The 23559-nt window shown below is 35.1% G+C and overlaps 1 protein-coding gene across 5 annotated transcripts in view; it reads right to left on the bottom strand.

The window, feature by feature from the left end:
* thrab (thyroid hormone receptor alpha b) overlaps window positions 1-23559 on the bottom strand; it is a 197951-nt gene that overhangs the window by 106423 nt on the left and 67969 nt on the right. Inside the window, exon 2 of one of the 5 annotated variants that reach the window (XM_058794362.1) lies at window positions 17168-17307. The exons of the other annotated variants lie outside the window; for them this stretch is intronic. The gene's annotated coding sequence lies outside the window, so the exon portion shown is untranslated. The remainder of the gene's footprint in view (window positions 1-17167; window positions 17308-23559) is intronic. 5 annotated transcript variants of the gene reach the window in all.

Below are 23559 nucleotides of genomic sequence, written 5' to 3'. Positions count from 1 at the left end.
AAATGAGCTTATGCTGATACTAACATGATGTGACGTCAATCATGCACATCGATACGACATCACGACGAGGTATTAACTACACAAATTTTGAGGCCCTTATGACCTGCAAAATCAAGATCATGTCCAAAGCAGGGAATACTGTTATAATCAGAGAAGGCCTTTGTTATTTGAAGTGCTATCAGTCTTAATGTCTGCCATATGGGAGTCTCATTGCTGTACATATACATCACATGTCATTAAAGGCCTCCCTCAGGCTCTCTGCTGTATGGTCACTATTAAGCTCTGCATTGCCAAGGCACCATGACTGTCAATTATTTGTTATCAACTGCGTAGATACAGCTATGTAGGACTGCATTTTTCTGCTGGCCTTGAAATCTGTTGTACAAGCACAATATCAAGCCCCTTCAAGTTCTTTAGTTTCTCTGTACGCTTTTGGCTTTTCAGTGTGCACGAAAAAGCTATTGAGATTCTGTAGCAGTTGCTAAAATCCAAATCTTTCCACTGTATATATTGGTATTTGGTCAATGCAAATGAACTCAGCCACTGCTCTGTTTATTTGGTTGCTGAATGCTTCTTCTTGGCACTCTCAGACAGGCTGTGAATGGTGGGTAGCAACGTTCTGGAAACAAGTTTAGCTGTCTGGCTATGATCACCAATTAGAGCAGCATGAGTCTGAGAAAGGTAAACAACTAGCCTTTATCCTTTACATTTTCGTAGTTTGTAAATTTCATGGGATGTGTGTTTAATTTTGAGTATTAAATTCAATCATAGTATTGTAACATCAGCAACCTGATTTCATCCGACCATCAAATAAACAATTCAATGGGAAGAGACATTAAAGGAGACACTTAATGATACCAGAGCTCAAGTGTTTTTTAAAAGGAAACAAAAACATTTCTAAACGCCATTTAAATTTAAAGTCTGAAGAGGCACAGGGCATCTGTAGGATGGGCTATCGAATGACTTACATCCAACCTACAAAGCATTTAAAAAGTGTGCTGGTAAGTAAAAAAAAACAGCAGTGACCAATTTATGGTGATAGCAATTCATCACGTCAAAGCAATTCCATCTGAAATGCATTTGGGCTAGAGTGGGGAACTGATGAAATGGTTCATGGGGTGCTGAGAGAGCAGAAAGTCAGGTCAAAAAATAAAAACAGCAGTGTCTGAAATGACTGTGATTTACGATAAAAAAAATAAATAAAAAAAAAGAGTCCTAAAATTTACATTGGGGCACTGACAAAATTGCAAATGTCTGACCAAATGTCGCAGAGCACTCAAACATACCAGAGGAAAAATGAAATTTATAAAATGAAATGAAATGAGATAATATAAAAGGCATCTCTGGTCCATTTTCAAACACCAAAATGCTATAAACTGGTAGCCTTGGTGCTTATGCATCTCTCTTTCCTGACAGATGCCCAGTCTTCAAAGAAGTCTGGAGACCTTTTCTACCCTCAATATGTGCACACGAAACCAATCTGGCCCTTGGGCAAAGGTTCAATCAAATACTTCTTAAACTTACGTGGAGAATTTACTTGAGGCCATAAAAGCCATGTGCAAAGCGAAGACAATGCGTTTCCCCACAGGTATAGCACATACGTGGGCCTCTCTTTCTGCCTGCTTTTCTTGCAACACTGCTTGATCATTTAAAAAGCCATTCTTGGGCAAAAGAAAACTTTTAGTAACATTAGCAGACAATTACAAGCTAATCTAACACTTGGTCCCAGCTAAAGAGATGCATGCTGCGCTAGACCATTCTCAGCTAGCCTTGACCATTTCAAGCTAAACCAGCTAGTGGAAAAGCTGTACGACTATGGGAATTCTCCACTCTCAACCCAAAAAAAGTAAAGGGTTACAGTCGCCTTACTTGGATTAAGGCGCATTGCCTCGATGGCCAGAAGATACGTCACATTGGTTTACTCCTTTAATATGAAGACGACGTTAAGAGCTACATATTTCAAAGAGCGCCTGAATAAACAAAGCAATTCAATACATTCAAACCAAAATACTCTGTGCCATTAGTCGAAGAAGCCACACAAAGGCCAGTGCTGAAGGAGAGAGCGAGAAAAAAAAGATGAGAAAGAGGCAAATAATCAGATGGGAAAAGGTCATGGAGAGGTAGAGGATTAGAAGAGAAGAAAAGGCCACAGGGAACAGGAGGAGAAGCTGGATCCAGAAAAGCAGCCCTCCACACATGACATCTGTATAACAAATTTTTCCACTTGGGTTTGCCTTTTCTCCATCCGCTCTTCTATGCTTGAAGGTAGAGCGACTGTAAGTGTGTGTGTTTGTGTCTGGATGTAGGAGGAAAGGACATATGAAGGCCAGAAGCGAGGGCTAACCCCGCACCTTGGGCCACCGCCAAATAACCACTGTCATATTCCTTTAATAATATTTCCTATATTATGCCCAGTTGAGGAATATGTGCCTCATGTGGAGGAACAATGAGAAAGAAAAATAGCATGAACATAAGTTGCCAAATAAAGACCACAGGAACCTGAGATTATGGGCTTAACAGATTGAACAACTGTTGTAGTCCTTATTTCCCGGGTTTGAAAAAAAAAGTGTACTTCCGTAATATACTAAAAGTGTTCTATTTTCGCGCACTAATTTTGTACTCAATATACTAAAAATGATTTTTTTAGTAATTCTTAATATAAACTTAAGATCAACTAAGTATACTCAACTGTGCTATTTTGGGACACCATGAATATAAACTAGGGATGCACCAAAATGAAAATTTTTGGCCAAAGCCGAACAAAATGAAACACTGGGCCAAAGGCCGAATACCGAACATGGTTTTTCACTTTTTTTTCCCCCATGTAGGCCTATTTTGCCCATTTTTTCACCATTGCATAAATTAAATAGCCAAAATGTGCTTTTTACTGTTTTGTCCTGCTTTTCCAATAAAAAAAAAAATCAATTACAAAACAACAATTTAAAAATATTTACTTAACACTGAACATTTTTTTACATTCTATCAGACATTATACCAACAAAGCACAAATTAACTTAAAATTAATAAGTTAGTAAAATAATATTTTTGGCCATTTTTAGACCCCCTTCTTGAATCAGGCATTTATTTTTTTCTGTACAAATAAATGCAGCCTTGCTGAGCAGAAGAGACTTCTTTTAAAACATAAGAATATAATACAGCTCCCAATTTGAAACACTATGTGTGAATGTTATAATAAATGTATTAATAGGGTTGTTGAAGGGTAATTATTATTATCATTACTATTGTCTTACTTTTTATTTTATTTTACAGAACAACAGTAAAATTACAATACTAACATGTATGAATGTTGTTGAATGTTGTCGTTGCTTTTTCTTAGCTTTTATATTGGCAGAAACCCGCAAGAAGATCTCAGTGCTTCCTTGGTTGACAACAGATTTATAAATGATTCGTTCACATTATTCGTACACATAGATGACCTTAAGTTTATCTTACGATGCACTAAAGAATCATTTTTAGTATATTAAGTACAAAATTAGTGCGCAAAAATAGAGCACTTTTAAGTACATTATGGAAGTGCCCTTTTTTTCACCTGGGTTAGTGACTTTTTAGCAACTTACTTTGAATAAAAAAACACTTTTTAAGTAAACTGTGAAAGATTTCCTCAGGATTCTTTGATGAATAAAGTTCAAAAGAACAGTATTTATTTGAGATATAAAAGCAGATTTCACAATGTAGATTTGTTCTTTATTGTAGATTATATACAGATTCACTGTCATTTTTGTTGGATGACAAAATGTAAAACTTGGGCATGCTCAATATCTTAAAATACTTGCAGCTGGATGATACCGACAATTTTTATCATTTTAACTCATCAATATTGACAGGTTAAAACATTTTAGCTCTGAAATACTATTTAGTGCAGTTGCTTTTGAGTTTTTGCCACATACCATTAAAAAAAATGACAAGGGCTCAGGACAGGTTAGGAGTCAGCGGAGGCCACTGATCCGCACTGTCCTAAACAGGGTCTACATCCACATGTGGGGTGATGGCCTGAAAGCAGTGGGGCCCAGGGAGCAAAGACAAGCTGTGGTTGATTTAGGATTTTTGAGCTCAAGCCAACATTCCTAAGGGGAAGAGAGTGAACAAGCAAAAAAAAAACCTAGACAGAACAAAGAAATAAAAGAAAAAGATGGAGGAAGAAGACAGAATATCTACGCATATGTGCGCATATTTAGGCAGTATGTGTCAATGTCTGACAAAAGGTGAGTCTGGATTTAATGTGGAGTAACACAGTAAATTCCACACTGGAACACAGAGTACAGTACAGTATGTAAAAAGAGTTGCAATTTGTTCCAGAGTAAGAGAGTAAAAGAAATATAGAGAAAAGGAATGAACAAATATGGCAAATTAATTACAAAGCAGGTAAAGGTATCTGGATGTCAGCCAACAGCCTGTCCCACTTCATAGTAGAATGTGCAGTGTTGGGATCTTCAAAAAAATAAATAAATAAATAAATAAAAATAATAATAATAATAATAATAATATTATATTACATACATACATACACACAATTATAGATACATATACTGTACATATATATATATTTTTAATTTATACATGTGTGTGCATGTGTGTGTATACATATACATATATATATATATATATATAAATAAATAAATGTATAAATATATTTTACAACACAATTTAGTCCCGTGTTGGCAAAGCTAATTTTTTAGCAGCCATTTCTCTAGTCTTCAATGTCATGTTGATCATTCTGAAATAATTCTTATGCTGTTTTGTGCTCAAACTATTTTTTTTTTTTTTTTTTTTTTAAATCAAAGTTGTACTGTTTATTTTTGTGGAATTTTTGGGGGTTTGATGAACAGACAGATCAAAAGAACAGCATTTATATGAAATAGAAATTTTCAAATTGTAAACTTGTGACAATGCAGAAGTCACTTTTAATTCATTTAATGCATGAATGACAGCTGAAGCACCTCTATTTTACATAACACTGATCTCTACAGCTTTGTAAAAAATATCCTACCACAAGTGATCCATAAAGAGGTTCTTGAAGTCTCAGAGGTCTCATTTAAAAAGAATCAAGGATAATACTGAGAACATTCTCAGAAAACCATTTACGTCCTTCTCTCTTTGCATGGGTAGGTCGTACTCATGGATCTACTTCAGCAGCCGTGTATCAGGCTCTTACAAGAGCTTATGAGAAATTGAATACTGGTCTAACAAGAACGTAATAGTTCCCAGGCTCCGAGTAGCTCTCTTGGCTGACAGTTTGACATGAGTTTGCATATTCAGCATGGTGGGGAACACTTCACAATCCTACCATTGCAGAAATGTTCCGGCCTGTAAACCTGACATTCGGGTAAAGAAATAACCTACTTGGTAGAGCGCACAAGGCCTCAGCCTTCCATTCCCATCACTTCAATAAAAAGGCAAAACTGCATAAGCGACATGGACCGTAGACTCCATGCAAGTCTGATCACATCCACCCTTCAACACCAGCAGCTTATTAAAATGTATGTCTTAAATTTACACACAGACCACATATTTACATACATACATTTATACACACACACAGAGAGAAGGCTCAAAGGATATAAGAAGGCGTCTGACGTCATATTTATTTTAAAAGACTATAACATTTTGACTGTACGGTGAGAGATTATCAAACTTTGCAAGCAGGGTATTTCAATGATTTGCTCATTTCATTTCTTGGTAGAATGTTTAAAAATCTTCTCATGAGCTGCTGCAGTAATTTGCATGACATTTTGCATGCATGCCCTCTGTGTATAAGTATCAGTAAATGCACTGACAAATACTAGAAAACAGCAATAACTCTATGATGCTTTGGTAAAACTACATTTGATTTTGAACATTTTTACCGCTTTGCTGCTTTCAAAGAGTATTTGTTTTTACGGTTTAAATAATAAGATGCATTAGCAGCCTTACTGAAATTTCAATCAATACATTTCTGTGTAGAAATTCGAACTGAACATTCTATTTCTTTATAAACTGAAGCTTGTTTGTTGTAAGCATATGGCTCCATTATGGAAATGTATAATTAAAAATTAATATTAATAATAAAAGAATTAATAAAATTTATTTATATATATATATATATATATATATATATATATATATACACACACACACACACATACATACATACATACATACATACACACATATATATATATATATATATATATATATATATATATATATATATATATATATATATATATATATATATATACTTATATTATATAATATTTAATGTTTCATTAGAAAGTATACACTGAAAAAAACTGGTGTTTTGAAAACTGGCAAGTAATACACTGAATTAAATGCTACATTTTTAAGTAAGTAGAAAAGTTTTTTCCTGTAAAGCGTACTGCAATAATCTTTGTTTTATTTACCTTTTTGAAAATATTTTTTTTACAGTGTCACTTTCAAGGATACATTAAGTTGGTTTTAATTTATTTTGTGTTTAATACAATGATGCTGTAAATAAATTATCCACTGCCTGCATTCCACTGACAATGTAAATATAATTCCAATTTATAAATTAAAATATTAATCTTTAATGAAGTAAAAACACTTTGAAAAAGTGTTGTTTGGTAGAACTCTAATGGGATGGGGCTTTGTGGTACACAAGAGCTGATGTGTGTAACTGTGCTTGAATACAAAGTCAGCAAATTGTATGTATTTATAGGAACCCGGGTTTATTGTAAAGACAGTAAAATTAGTAGAAACAGGATAGTAAGAAGAGGATAAAAGTGAGAGATAAGAGAACATGAGATGAGAGAACAGGTGTCAGAGGCGAGGGGATGTGGTCATGATGAAATACAGGAGTGACAGGAAAAGAACTGTGACAGAGCCCTTGAATCAGCAGAAATCTACAGAGGTCCCTGCTATAGTTTTGCATATGTGTGAGGGCATACTTAACATTATCAGAGAGTGCATAAGCAATTACTGCATTGTGGCTTTCTGGTCATTCAATCATGACTGGCATTATAGTTACATGAAAGTGAAATAACTGAAAATAACAATGGACGACAGAAAAGAAGATATTCCCTACTGTACAGTAGTACAAGTTATTGTAAGTATGTCGCTCTATTGAAAAGCTTTTGTAGGATAATATCTAACAGCAGGAAAAAAAAAAAAAAAAGTAAAGTAATAACCAAGAAGATTCAGAGCAGGTCAGACAAGAGTAAATAAATTTGTGCATCTGTCCTCTCTTCACTTCTTTTATAACAATGGAGGAAAATGAAGTTAATCGTTTTCTAATCGCATATGAGACAGCAAAATCAACACTATAAGCACATGATGAATGGGTGAGGTTAAAGTCTTTACATTCACTATGTGCGGCTCCACCAAAATATACATCCAGCCCACAGACACTCACACACATATGGTGGGGAATGGTAAAATATTCCTGATTAAAGTCAGTGAAGTGCATTTAAGGAAAACAGACCATACATTATGACTGGCAGGGGTCTGTTAGGTTTTGGCCAAGAAAAGTAATTGTAAAGTTAATCTCTTTCGTGATTTTGAGAAATGCATGGAAACTGTCTTTAAATAAAGCCAAGCACATATATTTCATGAAAGAGTTGCTCTTTGTTGCCTAATGGCCATTTATATGGCTAGATACACAGCTCAGATGTTTGGTCTGTAAATGAGAGAAAAACCGCAGTCTCTAATAAAACAATGATTTGCCCATTTATTATAAATGTGGTCATTCTTTGACTGCATAAGTCACTTTGTATAAGATACTTATATACATTAATGCTATGTGGTAAAGAATCTCACATTCCCCAGTTTGAAAGTCAAAAAAATAATGGTACTTCACTATTAAGTGGATACTAAAATGGATCATAACCAGTTAAAATGCAATTATGAACAATGTCTTTTGTTCATCAACGCTGCACTATTTGATCAAAAATACAGTAAAAACTATTCCTGAAAAGTATTTCATATTATATTTGAAATTTGAATTAGTTTCTGTGATGGCAAAGCTTGATTTTCAGCCGGCATTACTCCAGTCTTTAGTGTCACATGATCCTTCAGAAATCATTCTATGCTGATCTGGTGCTAAAGAAAAATATTTTATTATTATCAATGCAGAAAATGGCTTAATATTTTCATGGCTTAAAATCGTTCTACATTGTTTCAGGATTCACTAATAAATAAAAGGCTCAAAAGAACAACATTTATTTGAAATAGAAACCTAGAAATCTATTGTAACATTACTTTGAATGCTTTTACTGTCATTATCAACTACTTAAAATAATCTGTGTGTGTGTGTGTCAGGTATATATGGTTTTCTGTATCACGGCATAGTAAAAAAAAATATCTGGTTCTTGGCAGGTCTTTTCAATTTTGGCAGGTCTTCAATTATGGAAAACAAAACCTCAAATGAACAACAACACATGAAATATTTACCAAAAAATAATGCCAAAATGCAAAAGCCATGTGTGGCAAAGTTAAGTCACCCTTACGGTTAACATAAGATTTAAGAGGGTAAGTAGCAGTCAGGCACTGCTAAGCAGAAGTTTTAGCAGTTTGCTGGTCTGGAGCCTTCAGGTGTGTGTTAACAATATGCCAAAGAGAAAAGACATCAGCAATGTTCTTCGAGAAGCAATTGTTGCTGCCATCAATCTGGGAAGAGTAATGCGGCCATTTCCAAACAATTTCCAAATCCATCATTCTACAGTGAGGAAGATTATTCACAAGCGGAAGACATTCAAAACAGACCCCAATCCTCCCAGGAGTGGACGTCCCAACAAATTCACCACAAGAGCAGATCGTGTAAAGCTTAGAGTAATGGCAGACAACCCAAGAACTTCACCGCAGACTGTACAGGCCTCAGTTAACATGTTAAATGATAAAATTCATGACAGTACAATTAGAAAAAGATGGGACAAGTATGGCATGTTTGGAAGGCTTGCCAGAAGAAAGCCTCTTCTATCTAAAAAAAATAAAATAAATTTAGGTTTGCAAAGTTGCATCTCAACAGACTTCTAGAACAATGTCTTTTGAACACACAAGACCAAAGTGGAGATGTTTTGCCATAATGCTCACCACCACATTTGGTGAAATCCTAAAGAGCATATCAGCACACAAACACCTCAAACCAAAAGTCAAGCATGTTGGAGGAGGGCTGATGATTTTGGGCTTGTTTTGTAGCCACAGGTCCTGGGCACCTCACAGTCATTGAGTCGACCATGAACTCTTCTGTATACCAAAGTATAGAGTCGAGTGTGATGCCACTTGATACGAAAGCTAAAGCTTTGTCAAAACTGGGTGATGGAACAGGACGATGATCCCAAGCACACCAGCAAATCTACAACAGAACGGCTGAAAAGAAAAGAATCAAGAGGTTGCAATAGCCCAGTCAAAGTCCAGATCTCATCCTGACTGAAATGCTGTGACGAGAGCTGTGCATAAACAAATACCCACAAACATCAATAAACTGGAGCAACGTTGTAAAGAACAGTGGGCTACAATTCCTCTAGAACGATGTGAGAGACTGATAAAGTCCTACAGAAAATGATAACTTCAAGAATTTGCTGAGTGGATGTACAGGCAACTGAATCAGAGGGTGTCCTAAGTTTGTCACACATGGCTTTTCCATCTTGGCTTTATTTTTGTTAAATCAATAATGACATGATGCAATGTGTCATGTGAAAAAGATCTGTTGAATAAGAACAGGTTGTTCTTGATTAATGTCTGGCAGAGCTCCAGTATGGTGTAGATTTCACTGCTGTATCAAACTGCACAACAAACACACACCTTGACGCACGCTCAGTCTACCGCTGTCATTACCGCTCAACAAGAAACGAAAAAGCTTCACCCTATTCTAGACAAATGTCCAGAAGCAACTGATGTATGTTCTGATGTGTGTAAAAAAAAAAGCCACATATTGGGGTGTTACATTACATTGGTAATGTAAAAAATCTTACTTTAAAATGTAATTTAAGAAAATATATAAAAATATAATAAAATAAATCTCTTAAAATGTATTAAATATATATTTTTTTTAAAGTAGCTTACATGGTTGTGCACTTTTTTTTTAGCAGCTAGTATTGTAGATAACTACTTTTCCAAAAGAATAGTTTGACTATAGCATTAAAATGATGAGTAGCCTGACAAACAGCAGCTCCAACTCTGAACTTGATGCTTTGAATACCGCCAGCAAAATAGCTAGAAAGGGAGAAAGCAGAGAACACACCGTCTCAATTAAATCTAATTTTTGCACTGCAGGTCTGCCTGCTGTTGTGTTTTATTAGATTCTATTGAATCAAAATCAAGAGAGAAATGTGAAGAGATGAATGCAGAGATATGGCTTATTGAATGTGCACAATTTCATCAGGAAATTTATAACAGAAACGATGCCTCTGCCTCCACATGTCACTGGTGGGTAACACACATGCTCTAATGCTGACTGGAAGTTGTGTATTTCTTCCGTCCGTCTCCATTAACCCAGAGTGCAATGCACACATGTGGCTTTTGGCTGCAGTCTGGCATTATTGGTCATTATTTTCAAAATGTAACATTGTACTCATTATTGAAATTACCGGAAGATGAGAAATAACTCATTTAATCGGGTTATGGAGCTGTGCTTATATTCCAATATGCTGCCTGAATTCAGTCGTTCATTCATCCTAATTCTCATCATTGGACATAATGCAGTCACACTGGAAGAACCCTGTAAGGAGTTAGGCCTAAATGTAATTCATAGAGCATGCAAGGCCATTTAACCTGCTCCAGAGAGCTAATGGATGCCCATCCTGTTCTGCAAGAAAAAGCATCAGAGCCTTTTAATCAATATTGCATCCTGCCTTTGTCCATTCAACAGTCTTTTCTGTCAAAACAGCTCAAGCCGTTTACTAAGACACTTCAAAGCATTCTGGACAAACCAACTAGACACATTAGGATCGAAGAGAAACAGCATATGCAATAGTGATACACAGAAAGTATTCAGCCAAAACAGCAAATAAAAAAAAAAGTTGAAATATTTTGGAGGGGTGAAATCATTGTCCGAAAGACTTGTTGCTTCTCCGATGAGACTTTTTAATTGTGTCAGTGTCTATTTTGTGATCGATAGGCATCTTGCTGCCAAAGAACTTTACAATGACCGTGTATCACTTGTTAACACAACACCCTGAACTACATGAAAGTTCGGTTACCTAACTTTTACTTTTCATTTTTGACTAAATAAAAATTTTCAGTTTCAGTTTTGCTTTAAAGAAAAATAATTTTTTGGGTGCATTACAAATATGCATGGTTTATTCTGGGTCAAAAATGGTTGTTGGTGTTAGCTTAGTCATCCACACAGGATTCACAAAATTACTAATTTACATTTGATATGATTATTTTTGTGTTACAATGTATTACAGTTACAAGCACCTATGAATTTTAAATATTTTCTTCCCTGCTATGAACAAATGGGATATGGGATGAACATGCATGTTCTAGAGACAACAATCAAAAAATAATTTTCATGTTAAGGCAGATAACCAATAAAATGTCTAAATATTTTGTCCAAATAAACTAACAAATAAAAAGCATTTGAAATGCTAAAAGCTAAAAGCAAACATGCACTGAAAAAAATATATTAATTCTAAGATTTGAATTGAACAGTGCATTAAATTATGAATGATTTAAAGATTAGTTATTACTGGGCGTACATAAAGTTAATCTTGCCAATTGTACACAAATGTAAAAATGAATAATGAAAATGCATAATCAAATACCTAATATTGACAAATGTCAATTAATCATCACAAAAAAACACACACACACACACACACACACACACACACACACACACACATTACATTTGCATCAGTGGTTATTTAAATCGAAGCATTTTTTATTTATTTTTTTCCCCAATACAATTTCCAAAACATTTTCAATGCAGGTCAAACCTTGCAAAAACCTTACAAAAAAGAAAGAGACAAAGAAAAAATTCATTCACACTACTAGAATCACCAAAAACCAGACCGCTTATATATCACGCTATATATGAGCCTCACCACCCCAATAGTCTGCATCGTCGCTGTCCAACCACAGGCAAATGAGTGCTTGAGTGTATCCTGTCAGCAGCGCCCACCATTCGGGCTGCAACGATTAGTCGACATTATCGACAACGTCGACAATAAAAAATTGTCGCCAAATATTTTTGTTGTCGAGTAATCGTTTGATCTCATATGACCTAATGTAAGAGCCTGCAATACTGCGGTTTGACCAGTGTGGCGCTGTAGCGCAAGACTGTAATTCAGATCTCCCGGATGCAATTCAAGAGAAGAAGACACACACAGCGCTTCAGAGAAAATGCGTCCGAACTTGAGCAGCGTTTGGATGAATATGTAAATATATATTGCGCGCTTTCCTCTCAGTAACGAAATAAACACAACAAAATCTGGCAGCAGTGTGAAAGCAGCAGTTAAAAATGCATCTGATTACAACGATGTGGATGTTTGCATGAGCTCTGCTTTTCAGTAACGTTACTCCAGTAAAGTCACATCATGTTTATTTATATAGTACTTTATGCAATAGATAGCCTTAAATCAAGCAGCTTTACGGTATTAAACATGAAAAAAACAGAGTCAGTGTCGCTTTCAGTTAGAATTACAACTTGATTTTATGAAATAAAGCAGCTCTCCAGTGTGGAGCTAGCTAATGATAAAATATTTTTATTAGTGGGAAAAAATAATTTAATTAAAGTGATAGTTTGGTTTACAGAGATCAAAGCTTGATCTAGCTCAGGACTGTTTTGGTTATCATAATCCTATAAGGTATTTTAAGACATTATGTTGTGAATAAAATAGTTTATCCAACGCGTCTTATCACATACCTTTATTTAGTTTCTTATCTATATGACTTACAAAAGGAGATGTTAGGCAGAATGTGCAAGATGTGTCATTCAGTTACTTTTTCATGTAGCTAATTAAATGGTGAGAGAGTGTCTCTGTCTGTCATCTCATTTCGTGTGCCAAATACATCTATTTGTATAATGAATTGGTAACACTTTACAATAAGGTATAATTTGTTAACATTAATGTATTAATTAACATCAATGAACAATGAACAATGCATTTATTAAATTTAACTATTAATCTTTGTTAATGTTGGTTAATAAAAATACAGTTGTTCATTGTTTGTTCACGTTAGTTCACAGTGTATTTACCAATGTTAAAAAACACAACTTGTGATTTTAATAATGCATTAGTAAATGCTGAAATTAACATTAACTAAGATTAATACATGCTGTAGAAGTATTGCTCATTCTTAGTTCATGTTAATGTTAACCAATGCACCTTAGTGTAAAGTGTTACCAATTAATTGTATAATAATTTTGATTACATAATATGCTTTTCTAAAGCTGAAGTGACCTTTATTCATGTTAGAATATGAGTAACTTAATATTTTAACTAGTTGCAAAAGCTGAATAATCAAAGTCTACTGATTAATCAGTGAAATAATCGATGATTAGTCAATTAATCGTTCTAATAATCGTTAGATTAATCGATTATCAAAATAATCGTTTGTTGCAGCCCTACCCACCATGCTCGATGGTGTCAAAAATCTTTGTAGCATCTCATGTCTGTGCTTTGCTGACACAAGTGTGTGATAATATATATGATCTGAGGTCAAAGTATACCTGAGGTCAAATACCTGTAGGGTCCAGGTATCGCCTCATGCTACCAGCAGTGACACTGACCCTAGCCAAACGCAAAACTAGTGAAAAACAGTCAAAAAAGATGAGTAGGGGGAAAAAAAATGTCAGTGGCCTCCACCTGTAAAACCATTCCTGTTTTGGGGGTTGTCTCATTGTTGCCCATCTAGTGCACCTGTTGTTAATTTCATTAACACCAAAGCAGCTGAAACTGATTTACAACCCCCTCTGCTACTTAACTGACCAGATCAATATCCCAGGAGTTTAACTGACTTGACGCCATACTCTGATTAAAAAGTGTTCCTTTATTTTTTATTTTTTTGGAGCAGTGTATATTCTTATATATATATATATATATACTAAAAAATATTTTAATACAAAAAAAAGATGCAGCATGCTGCAAAGTCTGTGTGGGGAGTCGAATAAGTCTGCTACAGCTACATTTCAAAAACAAAACTTTCTAAAATACAGATATTAAAACTAAAGAACCAAAAGCCACACACATGACATTCATCACACCTTCAGTACCTCACACTCAGTAACTCAAACCATGCTAATTTCTATTCTGCCACATTAAACCACAATGAAAAATAAACTGAGAGAATGAACCATGGATGTTTTCTTGGTCCCCTGTCCAAAACCCATTGCTATTGCATTATAGCGGTTCCTCGACAGTTGCTTAATCTATTTTTTTTAAGAAACCACAGCAGGGAAACATATCGCCAGGATAAATCCCTGACTAACCTTAGCCTACATAGATATTACAATTAGACACAATCCAACTCTCAAATTCTCACAGCTACAGGCACTCTCTCTTATTTCCATTGACTGCCATTATAGTGACATTAAATTATTTTGAACATGACTATCATTTTCCAATCAAACTGACTGACGCCTTCCTGTCTTGTTCCACCTCCCTTTTGTCCCACAATGCCCATGTTCCTGCTTTGAGCCTTCTCTCACATGGCTACTAACGAGCCCTCTAATCAGCAAATGGGTTCTTCAGAAGGAGCTCTCATTAAAATCTGAGAGAAAAATGAAATGACAGTGGCACAAAATGCTACGCACATGTGAGGCTTTCAACATTTAAAATTGAGGACGTTTTAAATGTCAGAAAGTTCTACGCTTGGCCTTTGTGCTGAAATAAAACAATTTCAAAGTGAGTACTTAAATGCCCATTATGTAAAATTAAGTTCTCACATCGTGTCAAGGATGCTAGCGATGCTGAATGAATGGTGGAATTATGAAGGTGCTTCACAGCGAACAGAAGCGCAGCCAAGAGCCCACTGTTCCAGGACTGAGAAGTTGATCACAATCCATGGAAGTATTGTGTAGTGTTTGGCAACTTCACTGCTGACTTCAGCGATTCAAAGAACACACGTTTCTACTCAGCTTCCCAAAGATCTGAAAAACCGGCAAATGTTAAGAAATAAAACAGATGCTGAGATTAGGGCTGGGCGATATAGCTGACAAAATTTTATCTCAATAGTTTTCAGCCTTTTGGCAACATTCTACCATTCTACCATACTACCATACAACCATTCAAAAGTTTGAGGTCAGTGAGATATTTTTTAAAGAAACAGAATTCATTTGAAATATATTTATATTTTTTATGTAACATTTTAAAGGTCATACTGTCGCTTTTTGTAATGAATCTGAATAAGTAAAGTAAATATCTTACTGACCTCAAACACAAAAGTGACAGTATGACCTTTAAAATGTTACATAAAAAATATAAATACATTTCAAATAAATTCTGTTCTATTGAACATTCTATTCATCAAAAAATCTTAATATTATATTGAAACAATATATTGATATTCATATATTTGCTCTGATTTTTCTTAATTTAATCAATCTGTTGTAGCCACATGTAGATTCCAAATGTTAATGTTTAAAGCAACATCAAAAATAATATCTTAAATTAAATGCACTGAAACGGACAGTTTGAACAGAAATTAAACAAATCTACCAACTCTAATACACACTGTTCAATAAAATTTTGAAGAACTTTTTTATATATCAAAAAACCCTGAAAAAAGTATCATAGGTCCCAAAAAATGTTAAGCAGCACAACTTTTTCCAACATTGATTATAAATCAGCAATTTAGAATGATTTCTGAAGGATCATGTGACATTGAAGACTGTTTTGAATGATTGCAATGTTTCACAAAATAACAGATCAAATTTTTGATCAAATAGATACAGCCTTGATGAGCATAAGACACTTCTTTTAAAAAACATAAAAAATCTTACTGATTATAAAATTTTGAACGAAAGTGTATAAAATAAGAGACTATTACAACTCTGACTTGACTCTCATACTCACAATATCATTGTATCAGAGGAAAATTGCTGCTAATATTTGAAAAACTGACTAGCCCTTGTGTTTACAGTCATACACAGTTCCCTTACAAAACCTCTTGGGAAAGTGTGCAAACTTCTTTCCATGAGATTCCTTCTGCTCATCCCAACATTTGAGAGAGCACAGCCCACTTTTCTTAGCAAGCACCAACTGAAGAGATGGCCAGCGGGAGCTTGTGAAAGCTCAAGCTGTGATATTTCTGCAGACAGCTTCAGGGCTTCTGTCTTATGTTGGACAGACACCAAACTGTATTAAAAGAAAGCAAATCCTCACCTATAGCATTAAAAAAAATCAAATATGATTTGGTGCACTATAAAGCCCCTTCCTCTGTGGGAACTGAACTGACATGCATATTTGGAGACCTTAAGAAACACTGACAGCAGAAAAGGTGAATTGTGGCTACATGAAGGACATTTGTGTTCAAAAATACACATGCTACTGATATCACAGCTGTATATATTGAAAAGTACCCAACTGTGCCAGGTACTACTGGGAAATAATTAAACCGATAAGGCAGCGTCCCATTAGCTGACCCTAAACAACTACATTTTAGTCAGGAGAACCCCGCCTACTCAGTGTTTTGGCTCAAATCTTTTACAAGAATGGAAAAAAAGAGGTGACAGACACAACTCCCGGTTATTAGGATGCAGTTTATGGAGTAACTTTTCTTGGTCAATGTGTGCGATTTGTTCCTTTAGGGCTTGAGGTAGAATATATTCATGCACTGCTTCAGTGAGTAAAGCAAATAACATTCGGCCGCTGCTTGCTTTTATTATTAGTAGTAATTTAAGGTAATGTGGCTTCGAGTATGCGGAGGAAAAAGTTAGGATCAAGCAGGATAGTGGCTTGTCCTTATTCTGTAAAACTCTTCTGGTTGGACACCACAATTCAAAAACCACAAAAAAAAAAAAGAAGACCTTTTTTTTTAAAAGTAATTTCAATCCGTCCTTTAAGCCTTACAAAAAAATCCCACAGCAAACCAAAACAAAACATATCGAGCTGTTTTTATCTCATCATATATGAACAGATAATCTCAGCAATACTATCATTCTCTGTATAAACTCCAGATGATTGGATCATGAGATCACAGGACCCCTGAATATAAGAAGAGTGCTCTGCTCGCCCATGTTTCTTACCTTGCTTGAAAGTGCCTGTCTTCCAGAGATTCAATATCTCAAGCAGACATTTACGCCTTAGAATAAAGAAGATGCATCTTGACAGCTGAAGCTGGTCTAGAGGCAGAATGGACCATACCCATCCAAAAGGAGAATTTGTTCTTGGGGAAAAGAGACAGCATTACAGATTAGCACTCAGTAGCTATGTTCACAAGACAGTGAGGCAAATCATTGGGTCAAAGTTGACCAATCATATGCTTCATGTGACCAGCTTATACCTCTAAAAGGCTTACGGACATAATCCTGTGGCTAAGTGAGGTTACACCTAAAGCCATGCCTAGCCAAAGCAGCTGAAGTAAATTCTAACTCTGTCACAGAAAGATCCATGTTCAAATCATGTCTGCACTGATTTTAAGGTGCAGCCGCATTGACTGTTGTTCTGTGAAATCCAGTCATTTTAATAGGAATCTATGCAATCATGCATTTCTGCAAAAGATTTCCCCATGCATATTTCAAATTTGATCCTAAGGCCAGCAGAAAGCTGCTTGGCTTGAAAATGACTTCTGTGTGAGCTGTGCTTCATACATCCCTATACTGCTGACCATGGATAATCGACCTTTTTGCCTGCACAGTTTCACCATTATTTCACATTAGATGATGACAAAGGTAATGTAAGTAAAAAAAAAAAATAAGGTGGAAGTGAGCATGCACAATGAAATATCCATTAATGGCTGATATATATCAGATATTAACCCCATGTCTTCTTAGCAGACATGAAAAAATGAATGGAGAGGCAATTTTACTATGCTTAAAGGTTTTATTACCATTTTGACACCACTGTAAACCTTTCAGATCAGAATGACCAGAGGTGTGACGCATGTTTGAATTACATTTGCAGTTAATGGCTCGTGCACTGGGCCAGTAAAATACAAATGAGCTCAGATTTGCTACATAAAATCTCTAAATACATCATCTGTGTACTTGGATTCCATTTTTCCTTTCTAGTTGCTGTTTAAAGCTGTGGTTCTCAAAGCAGACTATTCACTTTAAAAAAGGAAAGATTTCTACATGTATTCTGAGTCATAGAAATAAGGCTCTATGAAATCATTTTTTCATTCCATCTCCAATTCCGTTTTAACGGATTTAAGGATGTATAATCAATTGAATTCATAAAACGTTAACAATTAGACAATTTAATCGCATGTTAAAAATACTAGTAAAATGTTATGTTTTCTTTTTTGTTTTAGAATTTTTTAATGGATTTTCTAGAATTTTCTAATACAAATGTATTCTCAAAAAAAAAAGATGGTATACAAATGAATGCATACAACTTCCCAATTTTAAAAAATAATAACATTTATAAATGTTATTAAGTTTTGTAATCAAATAAAAATTTATTAATTTCCTTCATTTCTTGTCAAACAAAGTTTACATTGAAACTATGACAGCGTGTGATAATCTCTTTAAAAATCATGTTTTTTATTCAAATGTATTATTGTTATTGAATTATTAGTACTTTAAGAAGTAGTAGTAAATGCGGGTTTAATAAAAATTCAAATACAGTTACTTTTATTCTAATTATTATATCAAATGTTTTAAATCAATGTGTCTTCCAATGAGCCTGTGCAATTCTGACATGCTAAATTTATGTGAAAAGACATATTTGTCCCTTGTACATTTCCAGCGGATTTCATCAGTTCCCATTAAGAAAGGTTACAATTTCAGAAGACCAAATCTGATGGCATTTAAACCTGCTGATGTTCTCGTCTGGCGAGGAAGAAAAGGTCATCCCTGGCGACCGATTAAGACAGAAGCTGGATGACAGACGCCACATGCACAGATGAGAGATGAATAACATTAAGCTAGACCACCTGTATGACAAAGAGCGACGCTGAAACTGAAGACCCGAGCCGAAACGATATCTTGTGAACTTTCACTTTTTGATCTTGTCACTGAATATCAAGTGTTACTGTATATCTCTGAGAGCACATACTGTGACATGGTGTCAATGTACAATGAATCGATAAAGGTGTATAGAAAATGACGGCAAAGATCTGCAGCTCGTTAAGGACGGCCATTTGCATCTTAATGGTCCTACAGCAGACAGCCTAAAAGAACGATGGGAGCGCAGGGGGACAAAGCGCATCTTTGCATTTAGTTTTAGTTACCTACTGTATGTTGCAAGGTGAAGGGGTGCTCTCAATTACTGTCAATTGAGAAGGGACTGCTGTGTATCAAGTTAAACTATGTAGGTCACTTGAATGAGTCCTGGATCCCCCCACACTGACACAAGACACCTTTATTGGAACCCCATCTATCTGTTTTTCTTTACCGCAAAGTGCTAAAGTGAAGTTTCCATTAAAAGAGCAAAAGGCTCTAACACATTAGTCAGTTGACGTCTGGCACAAGTTCTCCTACATCCTATCCAATAACCTTAGCATATGAATAATGAAGTTCCCCCTGTGTTGAAACCACATAAGCTATATGGATGAGAGTTTTATTGAAGACAGCAGCAACAGCACTGCTGTCCAATAACTGATTTGCCAAAGGGGTTCAAGTTGACTCTGAAGGAAATAAACGAGTTTGAGAGATCCTGAAAAATACATATAGTTTAATAATTAGGGCCAGCAAGCAAAACTAATACTAATTCATGAAACAGCTACTGCATAAGAATTTTGCTGCAGTCTCTTACAGAGTAGATTAGCATTCTGCACCAGCATCTGCCACAAATCATGATGCAAAGAAAGTCTTAAAATTAGGGCTAGGTATCAATTTGATTCAATTCAGAATTATGATTCAAATATGGCGGTACAGATACCGTGGTAAAAAACAAAAAGACATGCCAGCCAGTTTCTGACCTGATGCAGACACATATAGCTGGAGCTGACTGATATCGTACTGGACCATCAACGTGAAATAAACAGGGCAGTCTCAAAACTGCCCAAATGACTCTCAATTAGAGCATACTGCAGTTCTACTTTTCACCACAGATTAACATTGTAAAATTTGTGAGGTGCTGTTGAGTTCGGGAGGACACCGGCACGACTGCCCAACTTAAGCCCCGAGTATACTTCACTTTTAACCTGAATGTGAGGGACAGCATACAGTGCGCGTGATGTGAACTTCGTCATCAGAACAGTACGCGCAGCACCTGATTTTTGTAACATGCACATGCAAATAAACTTGATTAATTTTAATATATCCTGCGCACTTTGACTTAAATTGTCAAGAAATTCCAAATAAATATTTGTTGCAGAATGCCGAACACATTTACAGTTTATTATTTATTCATTTTATACAGAAGTCTATGTTTTGTAGGGGTGGGAGAAAAAAAATTGATTCTCCGATGCATTTCAGAATCGATTCGGAGCTCGGCACGTGTGCGCACTAGAGACAATCTGTGCTTCATTGCACAGAATTTGCTCTGTGAGACATGGGCACATTGCTTGACAGTGTGTGCTTCCACCCGCCGTTATTTCAGTGTTTTACTTTAGATATGCTTTCATTTATGCCGTTTGGAACGCAGTATGTATTAGATGCACGAAACTCGCGCACTGACAGATTTTCATGTGCAATTTGTGTTTGTTTGTCCTAAAGCTTTTTTGCACTTGCATTTTCGATGACTTTTATACTAAATTGATGTACACACAGTCAGTTATGTTTTCAGAGCAGGACAAAACATCTGATATAATCGAAATAGATCTGTGCATTAGTGTGAATGCAGCCTGTTAAAGCTGCCACTGTCTATGATCTCATTAGTAATAATCAAAAAAGGAAAAACCTAAATCAAACTATTGTCTGTAAACTTTCGGATACTTAAAGACCACTTATTTTAAATAAGTAATTGTTTTTAAAAGTAGCCTGATCATATAATAAAAAAATTTAAAAAATAGAGTAAATTTTGCACAAGATAAATTTGATATGAAATTGGTGTCATTTGTTAACATTAGTTAATGTATTAACTAACATGAACAAACAATGAACAATGCATTTATTACACTATTTATTCATCTTTATTAATCTTTGTTAATGTTAGTTAATGAAAATACAATTGTTCATTGTTTATTCACGTTAGTTCACAGTGCATTAACTAATGTTAACAAACACAACTTGTGATTTTAATAATGCATTAGTAAATGCTGAAATTAACATTAACTAAGATTAATAAATGCTGTAGAAGTATTGTTCATTCTTAGTTCATGTTTACTAATGTTGTTAACTAATGTTAACTAATGAACCTTATTGTAAAGTGTAACCATAAAATTTATATGAAAATGTATCCATGTGCAGTAATTTTGAAAACTGAGAATGTGACACATCGTGATATTGAGTTGATAATGATAATCGTAATTTAATTGAATCGTGAAACCAGTGAATATTCACACCACTATTTTTAAGATGGAAGTACTGACATACAGATATTCCAACTACAAACAAAAAGCATAGAAACTGTAAAAAATTTGCACAGCAGAAGAATTAATTGGGGAAACAATGTAGATCAAGAATCTTTTTGGAATCGGATCGCGACTCCCAGAATCGGAATCAGATCGGATCGTGAAGTGCCTGAAGATTCCCACCCCTAATGTTTTGGGTGAATATTTTGGTGGGACTCTGCCCCACCTGCCTTTACAAATGAGCCACACCTGCATGTGGGGCCCTATGATTTCCGTGATGCAGAAAATGCAGACGGAATCGGAAAAAAATATTAATGAAAATTATACATTCACAAGACAGTATTTCTGGGAAAAAATAAATAAATAAAATAATAATAAATTAGTATTTTATTCTAAAATCAATTCATTAGGAAATCAGAATTTGGTAAAAATAAAACTGAATTTGAAGTGGGAAAAAATTATAGCGCCTTAATGTAATTTTTGTTAAAATTTTAATAAATTGCTGTTTAATATTAAGTTTCATGATTTCAATAAGTAGACATGCTTTTTGATCAAATTTAAATTAACCATTAATTAAAGCAAAATTTAAAAATTAATTTGAAAAAAAAAAAAAAAAAAATTGATTTCATAGGACCTAAGTCTGTCACACGTCCACTGAAACATAGTATCTTGCTCGCCCACACTCTGGTGTATGGACATTCATCCGATTCCCATATTAATCCCAACTAAGCCTTCTTCACTGTATCCAGCGAGGGATAAATAAAATACATCAGATATTGGCCAAAACAAAAAGGCTCAACTGTGGAAATAAAGCCATCCGAGCCATTCCTCTAACCTGAGCCCAGATTCACACAGCAGCCTCCAGAGCAAAGGCTTAAAGCCAATACTGCATTATGCTAAGAGGCAACAGAAGAGGGTTCACATACAGCCTATTCCCCAGGCTCCAGGTGATACTGTGTGGTCTTAAGTGTGAGAAACAGCCAGTGAAAGCAGAACACCCTGCCTATGGAAAAACCAGCTTTACTTGCTCATAGAGATGAGATTTTCTGCCTTTATTGAGAGCAAAGGGTCAATAAAAGTTCAAGTTCAAGGGAAAAGTTCAACAACATGACACTTTGAAATCCTATTGGTCCAAAATCCTGCTTTACATAATTGAACATTAACAGAAATTTTGCATTACATCACATGCTGACCAATGGATTCTCTGCAGCAAATGAGTACTGTCAGAATAGGAGCTGATAAAAGCATAACAATAATTCAAAACTAATCAAACAATAGTCCATCCAATAACATCTTGTAAAGTGAAAAACTATGTATGTAATAAACAAATTAATCATTAAGATGTTTTTAAATTCAAATCATTGCGTCTGGCTAATATACAAGTCCCTATCCATAATATTGAAACAATTTGTCTCGTCTGAATCAGAAAAGAAGTATGCACACATCAAAAAATGTTTATAAGCAGAAAGTCCAAAACAGTTCTAAACAAATATGTTGTTGGGTTTTGATGTGATAGCACAAGCATTATTATGGATTACGGACTGGTATTTTGGCACAAAGTCACGGATTATGGTTAAAAACGCCTTAATAATGGGTTTGTTTCTTACAAACACTCAGCTTTTGTGGATTACTTGTGGATTATTGTGATGTTTTATGAGCCGCTTGGGCTCTCATTCTGACGGCACCCATTCACTGCAGAGGATTGACTGGTGAGCAAATGTAAAGCAATGCTAAATCTGTACCGATATTCATCTATATCTCGGATGGCCTGAGGGTGAGTACATTATTCAGCAAATTTTCATGACAAACTGTAAAAATTCTATATATACATTCTATATATTGATGTGGAATAAAAGCTGAAATAAAAGAATTTTAATACCAGTGAAAACAGCTTCTAAACTACCCAGTGATAAAAAGAAACTCTCTTTCTCACAAACTGTCAATAATATGCATTTTGACTAGATGCACACAAATGTGCATAAATATGTGCTCTATTTGGAAGCTGACACAGATGGTCAG

This window comes from Onychostoma macrolepis, chromosome 12 (assembly GCF_012432095.1).
Source record: "Onychostoma macrolepis isolate SWU-2019 chromosome 12, ASM1243209v1, whole genome shotgun sequence".
Taxonomy (NCBI): domain Eukaryota; kingdom Metazoa; phylum Chordata; class Actinopteri; order Cypriniformes; family Cyprinidae; genus Onychostoma; species Onychostoma macrolepis.
The sequence above is the reverse complement of the archived record's forward strand: the minus strand, read 5'-3'. Positions and strand labels throughout refer to the sequence as shown.